We start from the raw sequence: 20,514 nt of genomic DNA, 5'->3' as shown, positions 1-20,514 counted from the left end.
ACCTTGGATGAGGGGTATCTCCTCACGGCTGCCCCTCCTGACCTTGAATGTGGAGTACCTCCTCTCAGCACTCAAAAACGACAGAATGATCTCAGTTCATTTCCAAAGCAAACCATTCAATATCACAGTAATCCAAGCCTATGCCCCAACCAGTAATGCTAAAGAAATTGAAGTTGAAAGGTTCTATGAAGAGCTACAAGAGTTTTTAGAACTAACACTCAAAATGATGTCCTTTTCATTATAGGGGACTGGAATGCAAAAGTAGGAAGTCAAGAAACCCCTGGAGTAACAGGCAAATTTGGCCTTGGAGTACAGAATGAAACAGGGTGAAGGCTAATATAGTTTTGCCTAGAAAACACACTGGTCATAGCAAACAACCTCTTCCAACAACACAAGAGAAGACTCTATACATGGACATCAACAAATGGTCAACACTGAATTCAGATTGATTATATTCTTTTCAGCCAAAAATGGAAGAGCTATACAGTCAGCAAAAACAAGACTGGGAGCTGACTGTGGCTCAGATCATGAACTCTTTATTGCCAAATTCAGACTGAAATTGAAGAAAGTAGGGAAAACCACTGGACCATTCATGTATGACCTAAATCAAATCCCTTATGATTATACAGTGGAAGTGAGAAGTATATTTAAGGGATTAGATCTGATAGAGTGCCTGATGAACTATGGATTGTTGGACATTGTAGAGGAGACAGAGATCAAGACCATCCCCATGGAAAAGAAATGCAAAGAGGAAAAATGGCTCTCGGAGGAGGCCTTACAAATAGCTCTGAAAAGAAGAGAAGTGAAAAGCAAAGGAGAAAAGGAAAGATATACCTACTTGAATGCAGAGTTCCAAAGAATAGCAAGGAGAGATAAGGAAACCTTCCTCAGTGATCGATGCAAAGAAATAGAGGAAAACAACAGAATGGGAAAGACTAGAGATCTCTTCAAGAAAATTAGAGATACCAAGGGAACATTTCATGCAAAGATCAGCTCAATAAAGGACAGAAATGGTATGGACCTAACAGAAGCAGAAGAGATTAAGAAGTGGTGGCAAGAATACACAGAAGAACTACAAAAAAGATCTTCATGACCCAGATAATCATGATGGTGTGATCACTAACTTAGAGCCAGACATCCTGGAATGTGAAGTCAAGTGGGCCTTAGAAAGCATCACTACGAACAAAGCTAGTGGAGGTGATGGAATTCCAGTTGAGCTATTTCAAATCCTGAAAGATGATGCTGTGAAAGTGATGCACTCAATATGCCAGCAAGTTTGGAAAACTCAGCAGTGGCCACAGGACTAGAAAAGGTCAGTTTTCATTCCAATCTCAAAGAAAGATAATTGCAAAGAATGCTCAAACTACCACACAATAACTCATCTCACACGATAGTAAAGCACTGCTCAAAATTCTCCAAGTCAGGCTTCAGCAATACAGGAACTGTGAAATTCCAGATGTTCAAGCTGGTTTTAGAAAAGGCAGAGGAACCAGAGATCAAATTGCCAACATCCACTGGATGGTAAAAAATATAGATAGTGGCACTGGTGATCCCAGGAGCACTGCAATTTGAGGACTGTAATTCCATAATCACTCTCATCAGTTGTGCAGAGTGCTAGGTGACTTCTACATAACTTTATCTGTAAACTCTGGACAATTCAAAAAGTAGAAAAAATGGTGTTTTTTTTTTTTTAATCACTCCATGTTTTAATTTTATATTATATTCTCTAAAGCTCTCTAAGAATTCCCCCTGGAGATTCAGACTTTGGGTCCATTATAGAGCAAATCATATTTCAGTGGGCCCAGCTCTTGAGTGAGCTAAATCTTCCAGTATTCTAGTTACACACGAGACCATCCTCTCATTCATCATTGGACAAACTTGTCAACATTCTGCCTTTTGTTACTGCTTTGGCCAGGAGTTAGAGATCTCACAGCCTCTATCTTCCATCATAATTCTGTCATCAATAGTACCAACAGTACCCTGTCCATCCTATCCTCCTGGGCAAGTTCATCATATTTAATGAGGAAGGGCAGTGAGAAGGCTTTCCCACTCATATGTGTGGTCCTGTGATTGGCTAGTCTCCAGTTTGCAGCAAGTGTCCAATAGGTTATCCTCTTCCATATAGGATTCGTTATAATGTACAAAAATGGTTATTTTTTCTAACATTGCTAGTGTTACAAAGCATACATCATATGAGCTTGCTCTTAGATGCTGCTGATAGATATTCCATCTTACCAGCTTCTTGGAAGCATGGTCATTAAAGTAGACCTCTGAAGAGCCCATAAGCTGGCGCTCTAGATGCTCCTCAGTTTTAATATGCTCTGGTGTTTTGGGGCATGGGAGAATTAGCCAATATGAAGACACTTCAATCGCAACTATTCAAAAGAAGACACTCAGAGGAAAAAAAAATTTGAAAAAAAAGCATAAATGAGATGTTAGAAAATTCTATTGGCCTATCATATATGTAGCTGAAGTCACAAAAGGAAAGGAGAGGAATGCATAAAAATATATTTTAAAAAAGTGACTGAGTGCATATTGGTTCAAGATTGCAGAGTAGAAGGATATGCAATCATCTTCTGCAAGAGGCCCTAAATCACAACTAACTGTTGAACAACCATTCACAGGAGGATACTGGAACCCATGAAAAAAGATAGCCCATATCCAAAGACAAAGGAGAAACTGCAATAAGAAGGTAGGGGAGATGCAATCATGATAAAATCAAATCTCATACCTGAAGGATGAGTGACCCACAAACTGGAGAACAATAATACCAAGCATTCTCTCACTCTTGTGAAGGTTCTGAGCCCCATGTCAAGCTTCCCAGCCTGGAGATCTATCAAAGAGGCTAGAAATACCAAGGGAATCAGACTTTGAAGACCAGCTGGATTTGATTGCAAGACTTCCACAGGAGTAGGGGACACAGTGACTCCACTATTGGAGGGCACAAACAAAACACTGTATGCAGTAGGACCTAGGGGAAAGGAGCAGTGACCCCACAGGAGACTGAACCCATTCCACTTGCCAGTGTTGGAGGATCTTCTGTGGAGGTGTGGGTTGGCAGTGCTCACCACAGGGAGAGAGGCACTGCCAGCAGCAGTCCTGGGAGGTGCCTCTTGGTGTGAGCCTTCTTGGAGGTCACCATTAGCTCTATCATAGAGCCTGTAGACTTCAAGGCTTGTCACCTGAGGCTAAACAACTAACAGGGAGGGAGCACAGGCCCACCCATCAACGGAAAACCAGATTAAAGTTTTACTGAGCACATACCTGCCCAACAGAGCAAACCCAGGTTTCCCCACCACCAGTCCCTCCCTTCAGGATGCTTTCACAAGCCTCTCCTCTTAGTCTCATCCTTTGGAGGGCATACAGAAGAAGTAAGAAGCACTACAATCCCACAGCCTCTAGAATGAAAACTACAATCAGAAAGTTAACCAAAATGAAGAGGCAGAGTATTATGTCCTAGATGAAGGAACAAGGTAAAACCCCAGAAAAACAATGAAATGAAGTGGAGATAGGCAAATTTCCAGAAAAAGAATTCAGAAGAAATGATAGTGAAGATGATCCAGGATATCAGAAACAGAATGGAGAAGTTGCAAGAAAAATTTACAGATGACTTAGAAGAACTAAAGAACAAATGAACAGAGATGAACAGTACACTGAAAGGAATCAATGTCAGTATAACTGATGCAGAAGAATGAATAAGTGACCTGGCAGCAGAATGGTGGAAATTGCTGCTGCCAAATGGACTATAGAGAAAAGAATGAAAAGAAATGAAGACAGTCTGAGATCTCTAGGACTACATAAAACACACCAACATTCATATTATAGGGGTCTTAGAAGGAGAAGGGGCTTCCCCAGTGGCTCAGGTGGCAGAGATTCCACCTGCAAAGCAGGAGACCTGGGTTCAATCCCTGGGTCAGGAGGATCCTCTGGAGAAAGGAATGGCTACACATTCCATTATCCCCACCTGGAAAATACAATGGACAAAGGAGCCTGGAGAACTAGTTGGATATGACTGAGTGACTAAGCAATCAATGACAGATCGTATCATCAGATAGAAGATTAAGGAAACATAGACCTAAAATGACACTTTAGATGAATTGGATTTAATTGACATTTATAGAGAGAGCATTCCATCCAAAAGTAGCAGGCTATGCATATTTCTCAAATGCACAAAGAACATTCTCCAGGATTGACCACATGCTTGGCCACAAGGCAAGATGTGATTAATTTAAGAAAATTTAAATCATATCAAGCATCTTATCTGATCACAACACTATGTGATTAGGAATAAACTACAAGAAAATAACTTCCAAAAAAATAACAAACACATGATGGCTAACAATATGCTACTAACAGCCAGTGGATCACTGAAGAAATCAAAGACTGAAAAAAAAAAACAAAAAACAACACCTAGATACAAATGAAAATAAAATCACAGTTGTCAAAAATCTATGGGATGCAGCAAAGACAGTTCTAAGAGGGAAGCTTATAGGACTACAATCTTACCTCAAGAAACAAGAAAAATCTCAAACAAACAATCTAACTTAAACTTGAAACAACTAGAGAAAAAAGAACCAACAAAACTTAAATGAGTAAGAGGAAAGAAATAATAAATAGCAGAGAAGAAGAAAAGAAACAATCCTAAAGATCAGTGAAGCTAAAAGCTGAAAAGATAAAAACTTTTAGCCAGACTCATCAAGAAAAAAAGGAAGAGCACTCAAATTGATAAAATGAAGAAGAAAAATTACAACTGACTCCACAGAAACAAAAAGGATCAAAAGAGACTACTATGGGCAACTATATGTGCCAAGTCATGTAAGTCATATCTGACTCTGTGTGACTCTATGGACCATAGCCTGCCAGGTTCCTCTGTCCATGGGATTCTCCAGGCAAGAATATTGGAGTAGGTTGCCATTTCCTTCTCCAGGGGATCGTCCTAACCCAGAAATCGAACCCATGTCTCTTACATCTCCTGCATTGGCAGGTGGGTTCTTTACCACTAGCACTACCTGGGAAGCCCATGAACAATTATAAGCCAATAAAATGGACAACTTGGAAGAAATGAACAGATTTTTAGAAAAGTACAGTATCCTATGGCAGAACCAGGAAGAAATAGAAAATATGAACAGAACAATCACAAGTACTAAAATTGAAACTATGTTTAAAATTTTCCGACAAACAAAAGTCCAGGACCTGATGGCTTCACAGGCGAATTCTTTCAAATATTTAGAGATGATTTAACACCTATCTTCCTGAAACTGTTCCAAAGAACTGCAGGGGAAGGAAAACTTCCAAACACACTCTATGAGGCCACCATCACCCTGATACCAAAACCAAAGATACCATAAATAAAGAAAATTATAAGCCAGTATTATCAGGTGGCTCAGTGGTAAAGTATCCGCCTGTCATTGCAGGAGATTCAGGTTCAATCTCTGGGTCAAGAAAATCCCCTGAAGGAAGGAAATGGCAACTCACTCCAGTATTCTTGCCTGGAAAATCCCATGGACAGAGGTTCATAGGGGGCTACAGTTCATGGGGTTGCAAAGAGTTGGGCATGACTAAGGGACTGAGTATGCATATCAGTCACACATCACTGATGAAAATAGATGCAAAAATCTTCAACAAAATACTAGCAATTTGAATCCAACAATAAAACATCATACACCATGATCAAGTAGGATTCATCCTAGGAATTTTTCAGTATCTGTAACCAATCAATCTGATACACCACATCAACAAAATTGAAGAATAAAAACCACATGATCATCTCAATGGATGTAGAAAAAAGCTTTTGACAAAATTCAGCACCCATTTATGATAAAAACTCTCCAGAAAGTGAGCATAGAAGGAACATACTTCAACATAATAAAGGTCATATGCAACAAATCTACAGCTAGAATCATACTCAATTGTGAAAATCTGAAATCATTTCCTCCAAGATCAAGAACAAGACAAGGGTATCAACTGTAGCCAATTTTATTCAACATAGTTTTGGAAGTCCTAGCTATAGCAATTAGAGATAAAAAAAGAAGTAAAGGGAATCCAAATTGGAAAACAAGAAGTTAAACTTTCACTCTTTGCAGATGGCATGATATACATAGAGGATCATAAATATGCTAACAAAAACCCACTAGGACTCATCAATGAATCTGGTAAAGTTGCAGGTTACAAAATTAATGTACAGAAATCTTTTGTATTTCTATACACTAACAATGAAAGATCAGAAAGAGATATTCAAGAAATAATTCCATTTACCATCACATCAAAAAGAATAAAATACCTAGGAATAAACCTCCCTGAGTAGACAAAAAACCTGCACTCCAAAAGCCATAAGATGCTGATGAAAGAAACTGAAAAAGACACAAACAGATGGAAAGATATAATGTTAGTGGATTGGAAGACTCAATAATGTGAAGATGACTGTTCTACCTAAGGCAATCTACAGATTTAAATTACAATGACATTCAAGTTATCAAATTTATCTATCAAACTACCAATGGTATTTTTTAAAAGAACTAGAACAAAAAATTTCAAAATTTGTTTGGAGAAACAAAAGACCCCAAATAGCCAAAGCAATCTTGAGGAAGAAAAAGAGAGCTGGAGAAATCAGGCTGCCTGACTTACTATAAAACTACAGTCATCAAAACAGTATGATAGTGGCACAAAAATTGAAATATACATCAGTGGAACAGAGAAAACCCAGAAATAAACCCATGCACCTATGGTCAATTAATCTACAACAAAGGAGACATGACAGCACAGTGTTGCGAAGACAGTCTCTTCAATATATGTAAAAAATGAAATTAGATATTCTTTAACACCATATACAAAAATAAGTTCAAAATGGATTAAAGGCCTAAACGTGAGAGCAGATACTTTAAAACTGCAGAGGAAAATGTAAACAGAGCACTATGATATAAACTGCTGCGATATTTTTTTGATCTGTCTCCCAGAAAAAGGAAATAAAACAAAAAATAAACAAATGAGACCTACTTAAATTCAAAAGCTTTTGTACAGCAATGTACATAATAAAAATGAAAAGACAACCCACAGATTGGGAGAAGATATTTGCAAATGATGTGACTGACAAGGGATTAATCTCCAAACTTTACTAGCAGCACGTGACTCTTAATAGCATTGAAAAAATCAAACCCAATCAAAAAATGAGCAGAAGAGTTAAATAAACATTTCTTCAAAGAAGACATACAGATGGCCAATAGGCACATGAAAAGATATTCAACATCACTAATTATTAGAGAAATGCAAATTAAAACTACAATAAGGTATTACCTCACACCACCCAGATGGTTATCATCAAAAGATCCACAAATGATAAATGCTGGAGAAGGTGTGGTGAGACGGGAACCCTCCAATACTATTGGTGGGAATGTAAATTGGTACAGCCATTATGCATATCAGTATGGAGGTTTCTTAAAATCTAAAAATACAGTAACTTTATGAGCCTGCAGTCCCACTTCTAGGCATATACCTAGAGAAAAACATGGTCTAAAAGGATACATGCACCCCAGTGTTCATTGCAGCACTGTTTACAATAGCCAAGACTTGGAAACAGCCTAAATGTCCTTTGACAGAGGCATGGATAAAGAAGACATGGTACACAAATGAAATGGAATAGTATTCAGCCATCCATTAAGAAGAATGAAATAATGCCATTTGCAGCAACATGGATGGACCTAGAGAGTGCCATACTGAATGAAGAAATTTAAACGGAGAAGAAGAAATAACATGTCATCCCTTATATGTGGAATCTAAAAAGAAACATACAAATGACTTACTTGTGAAACAGAAAGAGACAAACCTGAGAGAATGACCCTATGTTGCCAGGGGAAGATTGTGGGCAAAGGATAATTAGGAAGTTTGGAATGGACATGTACTCACTGCGGTATTTAAAATGGATAACAGGTAAGCACTTCCTGTGCAGCACATGGAGCTCTGCTCAGTGCTACATGGCAGGCTGAGTGGAAGGGAAGCTTGGGGAGAATGAATACATGTGCATGCAAGCCTGAAGCCCTTCACTGCCCATCTGAGTCTATTACAGCATTGTGAATCACTTATCACCAATACGAAACAAAAAGCTTTCTAAAAACGGACTGAAATTTTTCAAAATTTGGTGAAAACTCAACCCACATACTCAAGAAGCTCAACAAAGACTACAGACACATGAAGAAAACTATACTGAGGGTTTTTATTCCACATGTTAGGAGTTTGGAAGTCACCACTCCATCCTCACAACAAGTAAAAGCTAAACAGACTTAAAAAATCAACTAATTTTGGATCCATAAAGAAGGCAAGGTAAAGCAAATGAGTGCCTATGATATTGGAGAGAAAGACAGGCTAATATAGGGAGTCAGTACTTACCAGGGCAGAGATGATGCTGGTAGAACCAGTGTCAGGACAGGAAACGTCAACTACAATAGATAAACAGATGGAGATCAGTGGGGACAATTCTGAGAGTTGAAAACTCCAAGGAGATCCAGTCTTAGAAAGTGGGGGACACTATATTTTGAGATTCTCTCCAGCAGCTTGATCAGTTTCCCCACAGTATGTAATGGAGAAAAATTCCTTTCTGCTTCTGGCAGGAGTAGGGGAAAAGGAGCCATTTAAGAATACCCCAGAATATTCTACTCCTCTTCATAAGCCCTGGCCTCAGGAGAAGCTAATTAATCAGAATCAAATTCGGTGGGTTTTATTAGAGACTAAGTGACCTGGGACAAAGGAAATAACCCAACTCTAGTTAGGTCTAGTCTTCCATGTGGGAAAAAGGAAATACCTAACTCTAACCCTCTCTAGTCATCCTGTGCCACCTAATAGGGAAGAAAACAACTGAGAAACACATGTGAGATTCACAGTTCAAAGACATAGACTGCTAAAAACCTAAGATTTAGTCATATGACCAGAAAATATTTCCCTTCCCCCTCAACTCACCTCCACATTCAGTTCAGTTCAGTTCAGTTCAGTCACTCACTTGTGTCTGACTCTTTGCAACCCCATGAATCGCAGCACGTCAGGCCTCCCTGTCCATCACCAACTCCCAGAGTTTACTCAAACTCATGTCCATCTAGTCGGTGATGCCATCCAGCCATCTCATCCTCTGTGGTCCCCTTCTCCTCCTGCCCCCAATCCCTCCCAGCATCAGGGTCTTTTCCAATGAGTCAACTCTTTGCATGAGGTGGCCAAAGTATTGGAGTTTCAGCTTCAACATCAGTCCTTCCAAATGAACACCCAGGACTGATCTCCTTTAGGATGGACTGGTTGGATCTCCTTGCAGTCCAAGGGACTCTCAAGAGTCTTCTCCAACACCATAGTTCAAAAGCATCCGTTTTTCGGTGCTCAGCTTTCTTCACAGTCCAACTCTCACATCCATACATGACCACTGGAAAAACCATAGCCTTGACCAGACGGACCTTTGTTGGCAAAGTAATGTCTCTGCTTTTTAATATGCTATCTAGGTTGGTCATAACTTTCCTTTCAAGGAGTAAGCATCTTTTAATTTCATGGCTGCAGTCACCATCTGCAGTGATTTTGTACCTCCACATTACTAAGCCTTAATTACTGCAGTTCTTTTTATCCAGAACATCATGTTCAGTTATCAAGAAAAAGTTACACGGCATATAAAAAGACAAAAACAATTTGAAGAGACAGAGCAAGCATCAGGGCCAGATATAGAAGGCATGTTGGAATTATCAGGCTGGGATTTTAACATAGGTATAATTGATATGCAAAGGGCTGTAGTGTATAGAGCAGACAGCAGACAAAAATAGATGGGTGCTGTAAGCAGGAAGATGGAAATCCTAAGAAAGAACAAATAACTGCTAGAGACAAAAACACTGTGCATGTGTGGTGCATGCTCAGTTGCTCCAGTCGTGTCTGACTCTTTGCGACCCCATGTATGATAGACCACCAGGCTCCTCGGTCCATGGGATTCTCTAGGCAAGAATACTGGAGTGGGTTGCCATGCCCTTCTCCAAGGGATCTTCGCAACCCAGAGATCAAACATGCATCTTCTCCTGTCTCCTGCATTGTCAAGTGGGTTCTTTACCACTAACGCCACCTGGGAAGCACCCCCCCCCCCAAAAAAAAAAAACACTGTAATCGAATTGAATAATGTTTTATGGACTCACTGGTAGAGTTTGACATAACTGAGGAAGGGATCTCCAACCTTGGGGATATACTAACATAAACTGCAAAAACTGAAAAGCAAAGAGAGCAAAGACTGAAACACAATGAAATACCAAAAAATTGTGGGACAACTACAAAAGGTGTAATATTTGCATAATGGGAAAACAAGAAAGAGGAAAAATAAAGGAATAAAAGAAATAATTGAAGCAATATTAACTGACTATAGCATCAGACACAAAACCACAAATCTAGGAAGCTTAGAGTACACCAAGCAGGATAGATACCAGAAAGCAAACAAACAAACAAAAAAACAACAACAAAAAACCACAGCTTGGCTAATCATTTTCAAACTACAGGTACTCAAACATAAAGAGAAAATTCAAAAAGAAGCCAGAGCTATGTGTATGGGGGGGGGGGCGGGGCGGGCAGTGAACCCACTTTACCTATAGAGTAACAAAAATAAGAATTAAGTGAAATATTTAAATATTGAGGACACAAGATTAACACATGAAATTCACTTGCTTTCCTATATACCAGCAATGAACAAGTGGAAGTTTAAAAAAAAAATATAATGACATTTAGATTAGCCTCCACAAAAAAAAAAAAAAAAAAAAAAAAAACCACTTAAATAAAAATCTAACAAGCTATGTATAAAATTTACATAAGAACTATCAAACTCTGATGACCAGAAGCTAAGAACTAAATAAACAGAGCTATTCATAGATAAAAAGGCTAAATTAGTGCCGGGGTCCAGCCTCAGCAGGATCCAGGGGTACCCTCAGGATGAACGGCGTCGGCGAGAAAAGGAGAGAGAGAAGACAAGTGAGACCAGCCTTGATAGGGCCAAGTCTGTGAGGGACAGAGAGAGAGAGAGAGAGAGAGAGAAAGAGTGACCAGACGGGGGTGTTTGCAGGGTCTGGCAGAGTCTGGCAATGCTTTATTTTTTACCGTGGCTTTTATACCCTAAATTAGTACATTTCTAAGGGGAAGATAGTTTAACATTACATCAGCTTGTTCTTCACGAAACCAGGGGGTTTTCTGCATACTTCTTTGTTTATGAGGGTCTTGTACATTATCTTCTGGCCTTGGGGCCTATTGACATTTTATGACCTAGGTGAATGCAAAGCTGGTTTCCGTAATCTATTCTTTAATGAACACAAAGGTCAGTCCTTTTGCAGAAGTTATCAGTTAAATTTATCTAAAAGATTTACCACACAAAGACTCTGCAGCTCCAGTGAGGCAGCCCCTGTTTAGCATTCCTGGTTAAAATTAACAATTTTAAACGCTTATTTTTCTAAATCTTTAACTATAACCACTTTTAGAATAATATTTTTATGTTCTCTAATAGGGCTTCCTCACCCCCAAAGGGCTCTGTGCCTATTAGGGCCTTTGTGTGATCAGGTTCTTTATGCTGTTTTATGATTAGGGTATTATGAGCAGTCATGCATATTAGTACCAAGGGCATAAACGCATTTGCCAAACAAACTAAAATACCAGCAAAGAAGTTTAAATTAAAACACTCCTTTCACCCTGGATAATCTCATAAAATACCACCACCTAGGAAACTTATTGGTTAAAGTTCTAAATTGATTCTTTTTTTTTTTTTTTAAATTGATTCTTATTTGGAAAGAGATCGGGGAAGGCCTTCTGCCTATGTCACAGAAATTAGGGAGTAGTCTATTGAAGCAAGCATCAGAAAGACAGATATCATCTTTAAGGTGAGCGCCGGGGGCAGCTTTTCAGAATCCCTGAAAACCTGATCCACCTTGCCCATCAGGTTTTCTCCCTCATGACCTTGTCATGGGTGGGATCTCGTGTGCCGGCTCCCGGCACTTTAGGGATGTCAGTTCTTACCAACCTAATCTGGAGATTCAATGCAGGTACAATAAAAATCCAAGTAGTTATTTTGTGGTTTTGGCAATCTGATTCTTGTTTATATGGAGAGGCAAAATACCAAGGGTAGCTAACACAATATTAAAGAAAAACAAAGTTGAAATGTTGATGCTACCCAACTTCAAGATTTATCATCAAGCTACAGTAATGAAGACATTGTGATATTGATAAAGAATAGAATAGATATTGGGACAGAATAGAGAAACCAGAAATAGACTCACATAAATATGCTCAACTGATATTTGGTGAAGGTGCAAGTGAAAGTTGCTCAGTTCTGTCCAACTCTTTGCAACCCCATGAACTATACAGTCCGTAGAATTCTCTAGGCCAGAATACTGGAGTGGGTAGCCTTTCCCTTCCCCAGGGGATCTTCCCAACCCAGGATTAAACCCAGATATCCAACTTGCAGGCAGATTCTTTACCAGCTGAGCTAAAAGGGGAGCCCAAAAATAATGGAGTGGGTAGCCTATCCCTTCTCCAACAGATCTGCCTGACCCAGGAATTGAACTGGGATCTCCTGCCGTGCAGTGTTCTTTAACAACTGAGCTATCAGGGAAGCCTGAAGACAATGCAAAAGAGCAACAAGTGGTGCTGAAAAAAACTGGACTTTCACATATAAAAAAGTCAATCTAGATACAGAACTTACATACTTCATAAAAATTAACTCAAAATGAATTACAGACCTATATGACAAACACAAAACTACACAAGATAACATAGGAGAAAACCTAGGTTGACTTGGACATGGTGATGACTTTTCAAATATAACATCAAAGGTACAATCCATGAAAGAAAGAACTGATAAACTGAATTTTATTAAAATTAAAAATTTCTGCTCTGCTAAAGGCAATGTCAAGAGAATGAGAAACAAGACATATACTGGGAGAAAACATTTTCAAAAGACACATCTGATAAAGGCGTGACAGCCAAAATATACAAAGAACATTATAGATTCAACAATAAGAAAAAAAACCTCAAAAAAAATGGGTCAAAGATCTTAACTGAAACCTCAACTGAAGATATATGGATGGACAATGAGCATGTGAAAAGATGCTAAACATCATATGTTGCAGGGAGTGGCCTGAACCAAAAGGCTGGCTCTGGGAGCTGCCTTGATCCTCAAGGATCTGTTCGCAGACATAGCTCTCTGTCCCGCCACCCCTCTCTGGAATTTATTATCCAAGTTAAATCTTAACAGAACATTAGCAAGCCTTGAATGCACACATGACGCAGATGGATAAGACTTTCACGACCACCCTTAAGATAAACGGGATGCCTTTCTTATCTCTTGACGTTATCAGAGAGTTCTGGTGATTGTTATCTCAAAGTGATGTTTATGGAAAAATATTTTCTCTTCTTAAGATTCTTTTCTTGGTTTAGTATAAATGTAACCCTGAGAAATAAAGAATCATCGCTGACTGCAGCGATCCTCTCGACCGCATCTGTTCTGTGTCTTTATTTCTTAGCCTAAAGGAACGCGTCGTGTTGCTCGCTGAAATCTTCCGGCTGGCCCGGCTATATGTCATTAGGGAAATGCAAAGTAAATTGAGATACTACTACACACCTATTAGAAAGGCCAAAATCTGGAATACTGATAACACCAAATGTTGGCAAGAATGTGAAGCAAGAGGAACTCTCACTCATTCCTGGTGGGAATGCAAAATGGTACAGCCACTTTGGAAGACAATCTGGTAATTTCTCACAAAACATTAAAAAAAAAAAAAACATCCAAAACATACTCTTACTATGAGATTCAGGAACCATGCTCCTTAAAATTTATCCAAAAGATTTGAAAACTTATGTCTACACAAGAACCTATACATGGATTTTATAGCAATGTTATTCATAATTGTCAAAACTTCGAAGTAACCAAGATACCCTTCAATAGATGAATGGAAAAATGAATAAACTCTGGAACATTAGACAATGGAATATTATTCAACACTAAAATGAAGTATCAAGCCATGGAAAGACATAGAAGAACCTTAAATGCATATTACTAAGTGAACAAAACCAATCTGAAAAGGCCATATGCTATATAATTCCAACTATATGACATTCTGGGAAAGATAGAGCTGTGGAGACAAAAACAATCTCAGTAGTTGCAGAGTTTGGTAGTATGATGAGCAAGTGGGGCACAGAAAATTTTTAGGGCTGTGAAAATACTCTTTATTTGCATTCATCTAAACCCAAAGAATGTTCAACACCAAGAGTGAAACCTAATAAAACTATAGACTTTGGGTGATTATGATGCATCAGTGTAGATTTATCAATTGTCAGGTGACATCAATTGTACAGCTCTGGTAGGTGGCAGAGATAATGGGAGAGGCTGTCCCTGTGTATGAGTTGGGGGTATGTGGGAAATTTCTTTACCTTTTTTCTAATTTTGCAGTCAACCTAAAACTACTCTAAAAATGAAGTCTTGAAAAATAACTTAAGATGTATATCAATAAAATAAAATATAAAGTGAAAAAAGTAAAAAAGAAAGAAAGAAAGAAAACACTGTACTAACACATGTCCTTGTTAAATTGCCCAAAAACAGTGATAAAGAGAAAATCTTGTGAGGAGCCAGAAAAAAAGACACATAGTGTATAGAAGAGAAAAGAAAAACAGATTTCCCATCAGAAAATAATGAAATCAAAGAAGCAGTGCAGCAACATCTTAATAATACTGAAAGAAAACAGCTGTCAACCTAGAATTCTATACCCAGAAAAAAATATCTTTCACAAATACAACCAATCGGAGTTTGAAAATTCCTTCTCTGTCCTCTTGGAGTCTTCTCTTTCCTATATGCTTCTGTTTCTCAGACTCTGTCAATTTGCACATGAAAATAAATACCTGGATATTTCACTTTCTGCATTTACCCAACAATGTACAACCTAGAAGTACTTTCAGATCAATCGTCCCTCAGAACATTGGGTGGATACTTAGTTTTTATTTGCATAACTGAAATAGCCTATTACTGTCATTCTTCCCCAAACTAAGGGAGAGTATGCTCTAAAGGCAAATCCAGCTTCTATTTAAGAAGCTGGCAAGTGTTTCTTAATTTTTAACTGGAAGTCTTCTTAGATTCAAAAGCAAGTTTTTTTTTTTTTTCTTCTCTTAAGCAGACCCCTTGGTTTGCTTGCCCACCGTACTGTACTTTATCTGCCTTTCCATTGTGTTTTGCCACCATTGCAGTGTGTCTCTCTGTCCATTTTTCTGTCCAATTTCTATGATCAGACATTATGTTCTAGCATTTGATTTCCTACTACCATGTTTTTGCCTACTTTTAGATTATTGATTCACATGGACTTGTTGTCTTTATGTAGATCTTAAACTCTCAAAGTTTTTTAAGTTATAAGGGAGAGAGTATGCTTGATAAGCTGAGAAGTGAAAGCATCCCCAGGCATTTCTTTCTACCCCTGTGGAATCGGGTAAGCTAGATTCCAATAGACATCTGTCTGTTTTCCTTAATACTTCAATTACTTATAATGAATGTGTTTATTTTGTAATATCAAAGATTATATATCATTCTGCAAAAACTAAAGGTAGCATTTTCTATGTGTGCTCAATCCTGTCTGACTCTGTAGGACTGCATGGATTTGAGCTCACAAGGCTCCTCTGACCATGGAATTTCCCAGACAAGGATACTGGAATGGGTTGCCATTTTCTTCTCCAGGGGGTCTTCCCAACCCAGGGATTGAACTGATGTCTCCCACATCTCCTATATTGGCAGGCAGATTCTTTACCACTACACCACCCGAGAAGTCTAAGGTAGCATTAAAATTTCTTAGTATAAATGCATGAAATTTGTCCTTTTTTCTCTTTCTGTCTCTAATTTTATTTATTTATAGTGTTTTCTTTTTCTTTTCAATAATGTCATGTTTTTGATGCAGGAAATTTCTAAGCTCATTGAAATTTGGCTTTACATTTATTTTTCTCTGCTTTGATGAGGACTGTTAACTTCTGGAAATGAATTCTGTACTTTCATTTCACAGATGCACTTCCAACGCCAAGTCTCATTTTTGCTTCTCAAGCTTCAGATTGGCAGCATAATGGTGTGTGCAATTCTCTTTTATTTTGAAAACAAATGACTAGAGGCAACTTGTAGCACTTTATTCAAATTAACCAACATATTGTGAAGGCAGGAATGCTCAAGGCATAGGTTTTCACTATGAATTTCATATTAGACAACTGTGGATTAATCATTAGCTGCTAGATCATAAGTAACATCTGTTTATGAACATTAGATTATAATTAACCAGCAGTTAACTGAATACAATTTTATAGATTATTTAGAGGATAGAGAAAAAATAATTCATGCCTTACTTTTCATTATGTTACATTTATGTTTCTGTCTGTCTTACTTATCTGTGAACTTTCTGATATGCTCAGTGCCCTGAACAGTGCCTGGCAAATTGTTATTTTCTGTTTTGTCACTAAGTCTTGTCCGACTCTCTTGTGACCTCATGAACTGTGGCCTGCCAGGTTCCTCTGTCCATAGGATTTCCCAGGCAGGAATTCTGGATTGGTTTGCCGTTTCCTTCTCCAGGTGATCCTCCCAGCCCAAGGGTCAAACTCACATCACCTGGATTGCACTAGGACCCTACCTGCTGAACCACCAGGGAAGCCCAACAAATAGTAGAAAAAAGTGAAAGTGAATATTTGTTGGATGAAAAATAACAGGCAAGACCATAAGAACTTGTGGCAAGGAAAGTTTTTTCAGAATTTGAGGTTTTCTTATCACAGAACAATTTTATGATCAGCATGCTGGGATTCCAGCTCTTGGCAGAGCAAATTCCTGTCCAGAATGATGTAATAAAGAGAGCTTTTAAGACTTATTCTCTTGGTAAATTTTGAACATTAGAAATATATTATTGACTATAGTCACCATGCTGTGCATTACATTATTTTATAACTGGAAAATTTGTACCTTTTGACTCCAGCACCTATTTTCGCCCACCTCCAACACCAATAGCTCTGGTCACCATTATTCTTTTCTGAGTTTTGTTTTCTTTTATTTGTTATTTCTTTATTATTTTAGAGTTCACATATAAGTGAAATCATATAGTATTTGTCTTTCTCTGTCTGACTTATTTTAGCATGATACCATGAAGGTCTGTTATGTCATCACAAAAGGCAAGATTTTATTCTTTTTGGTAGCTGAGTAGTATTCCATTGTGTATATATATCACATATTCTTTGGGCTTCCCTGGTAGCAGAGCTGGTAAAGGATTCACCTGCAATGCAGGAGACCTGGTTTGATTCCTGGGTCATAAGAGCTCCTGAAGAAGGGGTAGGTTACTCACTCCAGTATTTTTGGGCTTCCCTGGTGGCTCAGATGGTAGAGAATCTGTCTGCAATGTGGAAGACCTGTGTTAGATCCCCGGGTTGAGAAGATCCCTTTGAGGAGGGCATAGCAACCCACTCCAGTATTCTTTCCTGGAGAATCCCCATGGACAGAGGAGCCTGGCTGGCTGCAGCCCATTTGGTCACAAAGAGTCGGACAAAACTGAGTTACTAAGCACAGCACACACCACATATTCTTTATTCATTCATCCACTGATATACACTTAGGTTGTTTTCATATCTTCTGTATTATGAGACATGCTGCTATGAACATAGGAGTGCATATATCATTTAAAGATCTGTGTTTTCATTTTCTGGATAAATTCCCAGAAGTGGAATTGCTGGATAATTTGGTAGTTCTATTTTTTCCCCTTTGGATGAACTTCTATACTGTTTTCCATTCCGTCTGCACTAATTTACATTTTCATCAGCATTGAATGAGGATTCCCTTTTCTCCACACTTTTGCCAATACTTATTTGCCAATACTTTTTTGATAGTAGCCATTCCAACAGGTGTGAGGTGATACTGTGGTTTTTATTTGCCTTCCCTTGATGATTAATTATGATAACATCTTCTCTTGTTTCTTTTGGTCATATGTATGTCTTTGGGAAAATGTCTGTTCAGATTTTCTGTGCATTTTTATTTTTTATTTTTTATTTTTTCTGTGCATTTTTAATAGGATTGTCTGTTTATTTGTTTACTAGTGGCTGGATTAATCCCTTATCAAATATTTTATTTGTAAATGTTTTCTCTCATTCAGTTAATTGCTGTTTCGTTTGGCTTTTCTGCTGCATAGCCTGATGTGGTCCCACATGTTTTCTTTTGTTTAAGAGTAAGATTAAAAAAATTATTGCCAAGACTGACATCAAGGAACTTATTTCTTATGTTTTCTTCTAGGAATTTTATGACTTCAGTTCTTATACTCAAGTCTTTAATTGAGTCTTCAATAACATTTTGGGTTATGTTTGTGTATGGTATAATGTAATAGTCTAATTTCACTTTTTCACATGTAGCTGTTTTCCTAACACCATTTTTTTAAGAGAATGTTGTTTTCCCATTGTATATTCTAGGTTCCTTTGTTGTTAATTAATTGACTATGTCTTTGTGGGCTTATTTTTGGGTTGTCAATTCTGTTCTATTGATCTATTTGTCTATTTGTATCATGCTTTGTTTATTATAGCTTTGTGATATAGCTTGAAATCAGGAAGCATGGTGCCTCCAGCTTTGTTCTTCTTTCTAAATATTGCTTTAGGTATTCAGGGTTTTCTATGGCTAAATATGAAATTTAGGGTACTTGGTTCTATTTCTGTGGAAAAAAAAAAAAAAAAAGCCATTGGAATTTTGGCAGGGATTGCATTAAATTTGTAGATTGCTTTGGATAACATGGACATTATAATGATAATAAATATTTGAATCCATGTGCATGGTATATCTTTCCATTTATTTGTGTCTTCTTTAATTTCTTTCATCAACATCTTATAGTTTTCAGTGTACAGGTCTTTTTCTTCTTGGTTAAATTTATCTCTAGGTATTTTATTCTTTATAATGCAACTGTAAATGAGATTGGTTCCTTAATTTCTTTTTCTGGTAGTTTGTGGTTAGTTCATTAAAAAACAGCAAAAATTTGAGTGTTAATTTTATACCCTGCAGATTTACTGAATTCTTTTGTTAGTCCTAACAGTTTTTTTTTCCCCCATAGAGTATTTAGGGTATTCTATATATAAAATCATGTCATCCACAAATAGTGACAGTTTTACTTCTTTCCTCCCAATTTTGATGATTTTATGCCTTTTTCTCATCTGATTGCCTTGGCTAGGATTCCCAGTACTATGTTGGATAAAAGTGGCAAAAGGGGCCATTCTTGTTTTGTTTCTGATCTTAGAAAAAAAGCTTTCACCTTTTCTTGTGGAGTATGTTGTTAGAGCAATGAGCTTGACATACATGGCTTTTATTATTTTGAGGTACGTTGCTTTGATATCTACTTTGTTGAGAGTTTTTTTTAACCATAACTGGATGTTGAATTTTGTTAAATGCTTTTTCTACATCTATTGAGATGATCATATGATTCACATCCTTCATTTAGTTAATGTAGGGTATCACACTAATTGATTTGCAGATATTAAATTGACCTTGCATCTATGGAATAAGGATTTTCTGTGGTTAACATGGTGTATGATCTTTAATGTATTGTTTAGTTCAATTTGCTAATATTTTGTTTAGGATTTTGCACCTATGTTCATCAGGGATATTAACTTGCTATTTTATTTCTGTAATGTCCTTGACAGGTTTTTGTATCAGGGTAATGTTAGCCTGGTATAATGACTTTGAAAACAATCCCTCCTCTTTAATTTTTTGAGAGAGCATCAGAAATGTATAAAATCTTCTTCGAAAGTTTGGTAGAATTTACCAGTGAAGCCATCTGGTCCTGGACTTCTGTTTCTTGAGAGGTTTCATTATTGACTGAACCTCTTTACTAGTAATCCATCTATTCATATTTTCTTCATCATACAGTACTGGCAGGTTGTATTTTTCTGGGAATTTATCTGTTTCTTCCAGGTTATCCAATTTATTGGCACAAATTGTTCATAGTAATATCTTGTGACTCTCTGTGGTATTAGTTCTACCTTCTCTTTCATTTCTGGTTTTATTTATTTGAATAGTCTTTCTGTTTTTCTTGATAAATCTAGCTAAAAGTTTGTCAATTTTGTTTATTTGCTCAAAGGACCAGCTTTTAGTTGTTTCATTCTTTTCTATTGTCTTCTTTCTCTTTGATTTCTGCCCTGACATCTTTTATTTCATTTTTTTCTATTAGCTTTTGGCTTTATTTGTTCTCTTTTCCTAGTTACTTTGGGTGTAAAATTAAATTGTTATTTGGGATTTTTCTTAATTTTTTAATTTGGCCTGTATCACTATGAACTTCCCTCATAAAACCACTTTGGCTGCATCCTATAGATCTTAGTAAGTTGTATTGACAGTTTCATTTCTATCTACATATTTTTAAAATTTCTCCTTTGATTTTTTTTGTTGACTTCTTAGTTTATTATTAGCATGTTGGTTAATCTTCACATATTTGTGATATTTCCAGTTTTCTTCTTGTAATTGATCTCTGTTTTTCTACCTCTGTAGTTGGAAAAGATGCTTGATATGAT

At 37.4% G+C, this 20,514-nt stretch overlaps 1 long non-coding RNA gene across 1 annotated transcript; it reads right to left on the bottom strand.

Annotated features, from left to right (window-relative positions):
• Positions 1-229: 229 nt before the first annotated feature.
• Positions 230-7,289, bottom strand: LOC122452879. Its single transcript, XR_006272878.1, has 3 exons — positions 7,278-7,289; positions 6,128-6,130; positions 230-434 (listed from the first exon to the last, which is right to left on the bottom strand). It is a non-coding gene; the product is annotated as an uncharacterized LOC122452879 (long non-coding RNA).
• Positions 7,290-20,514: the final 13,225 nt, after the last annotated feature.

This window comes from Cervus canadensis, chromosome 1, assembly GCF_019320065.1.
Source record: "Cervus canadensis isolate Bull #8, Minnesota chromosome 1, ASM1932006v1, whole genome shotgun sequence".
NCBI classification, from domain to species: domain Eukaryota; kingdom Metazoa; phylum Chordata; class Mammalia; order Artiodactyla; family Cervidae; genus Cervus; species Cervus canadensis.
Note: the sequence above shows the minus strand (reverse complement) of the source record. Positions and strands in the feature narration are given on the sequence as shown.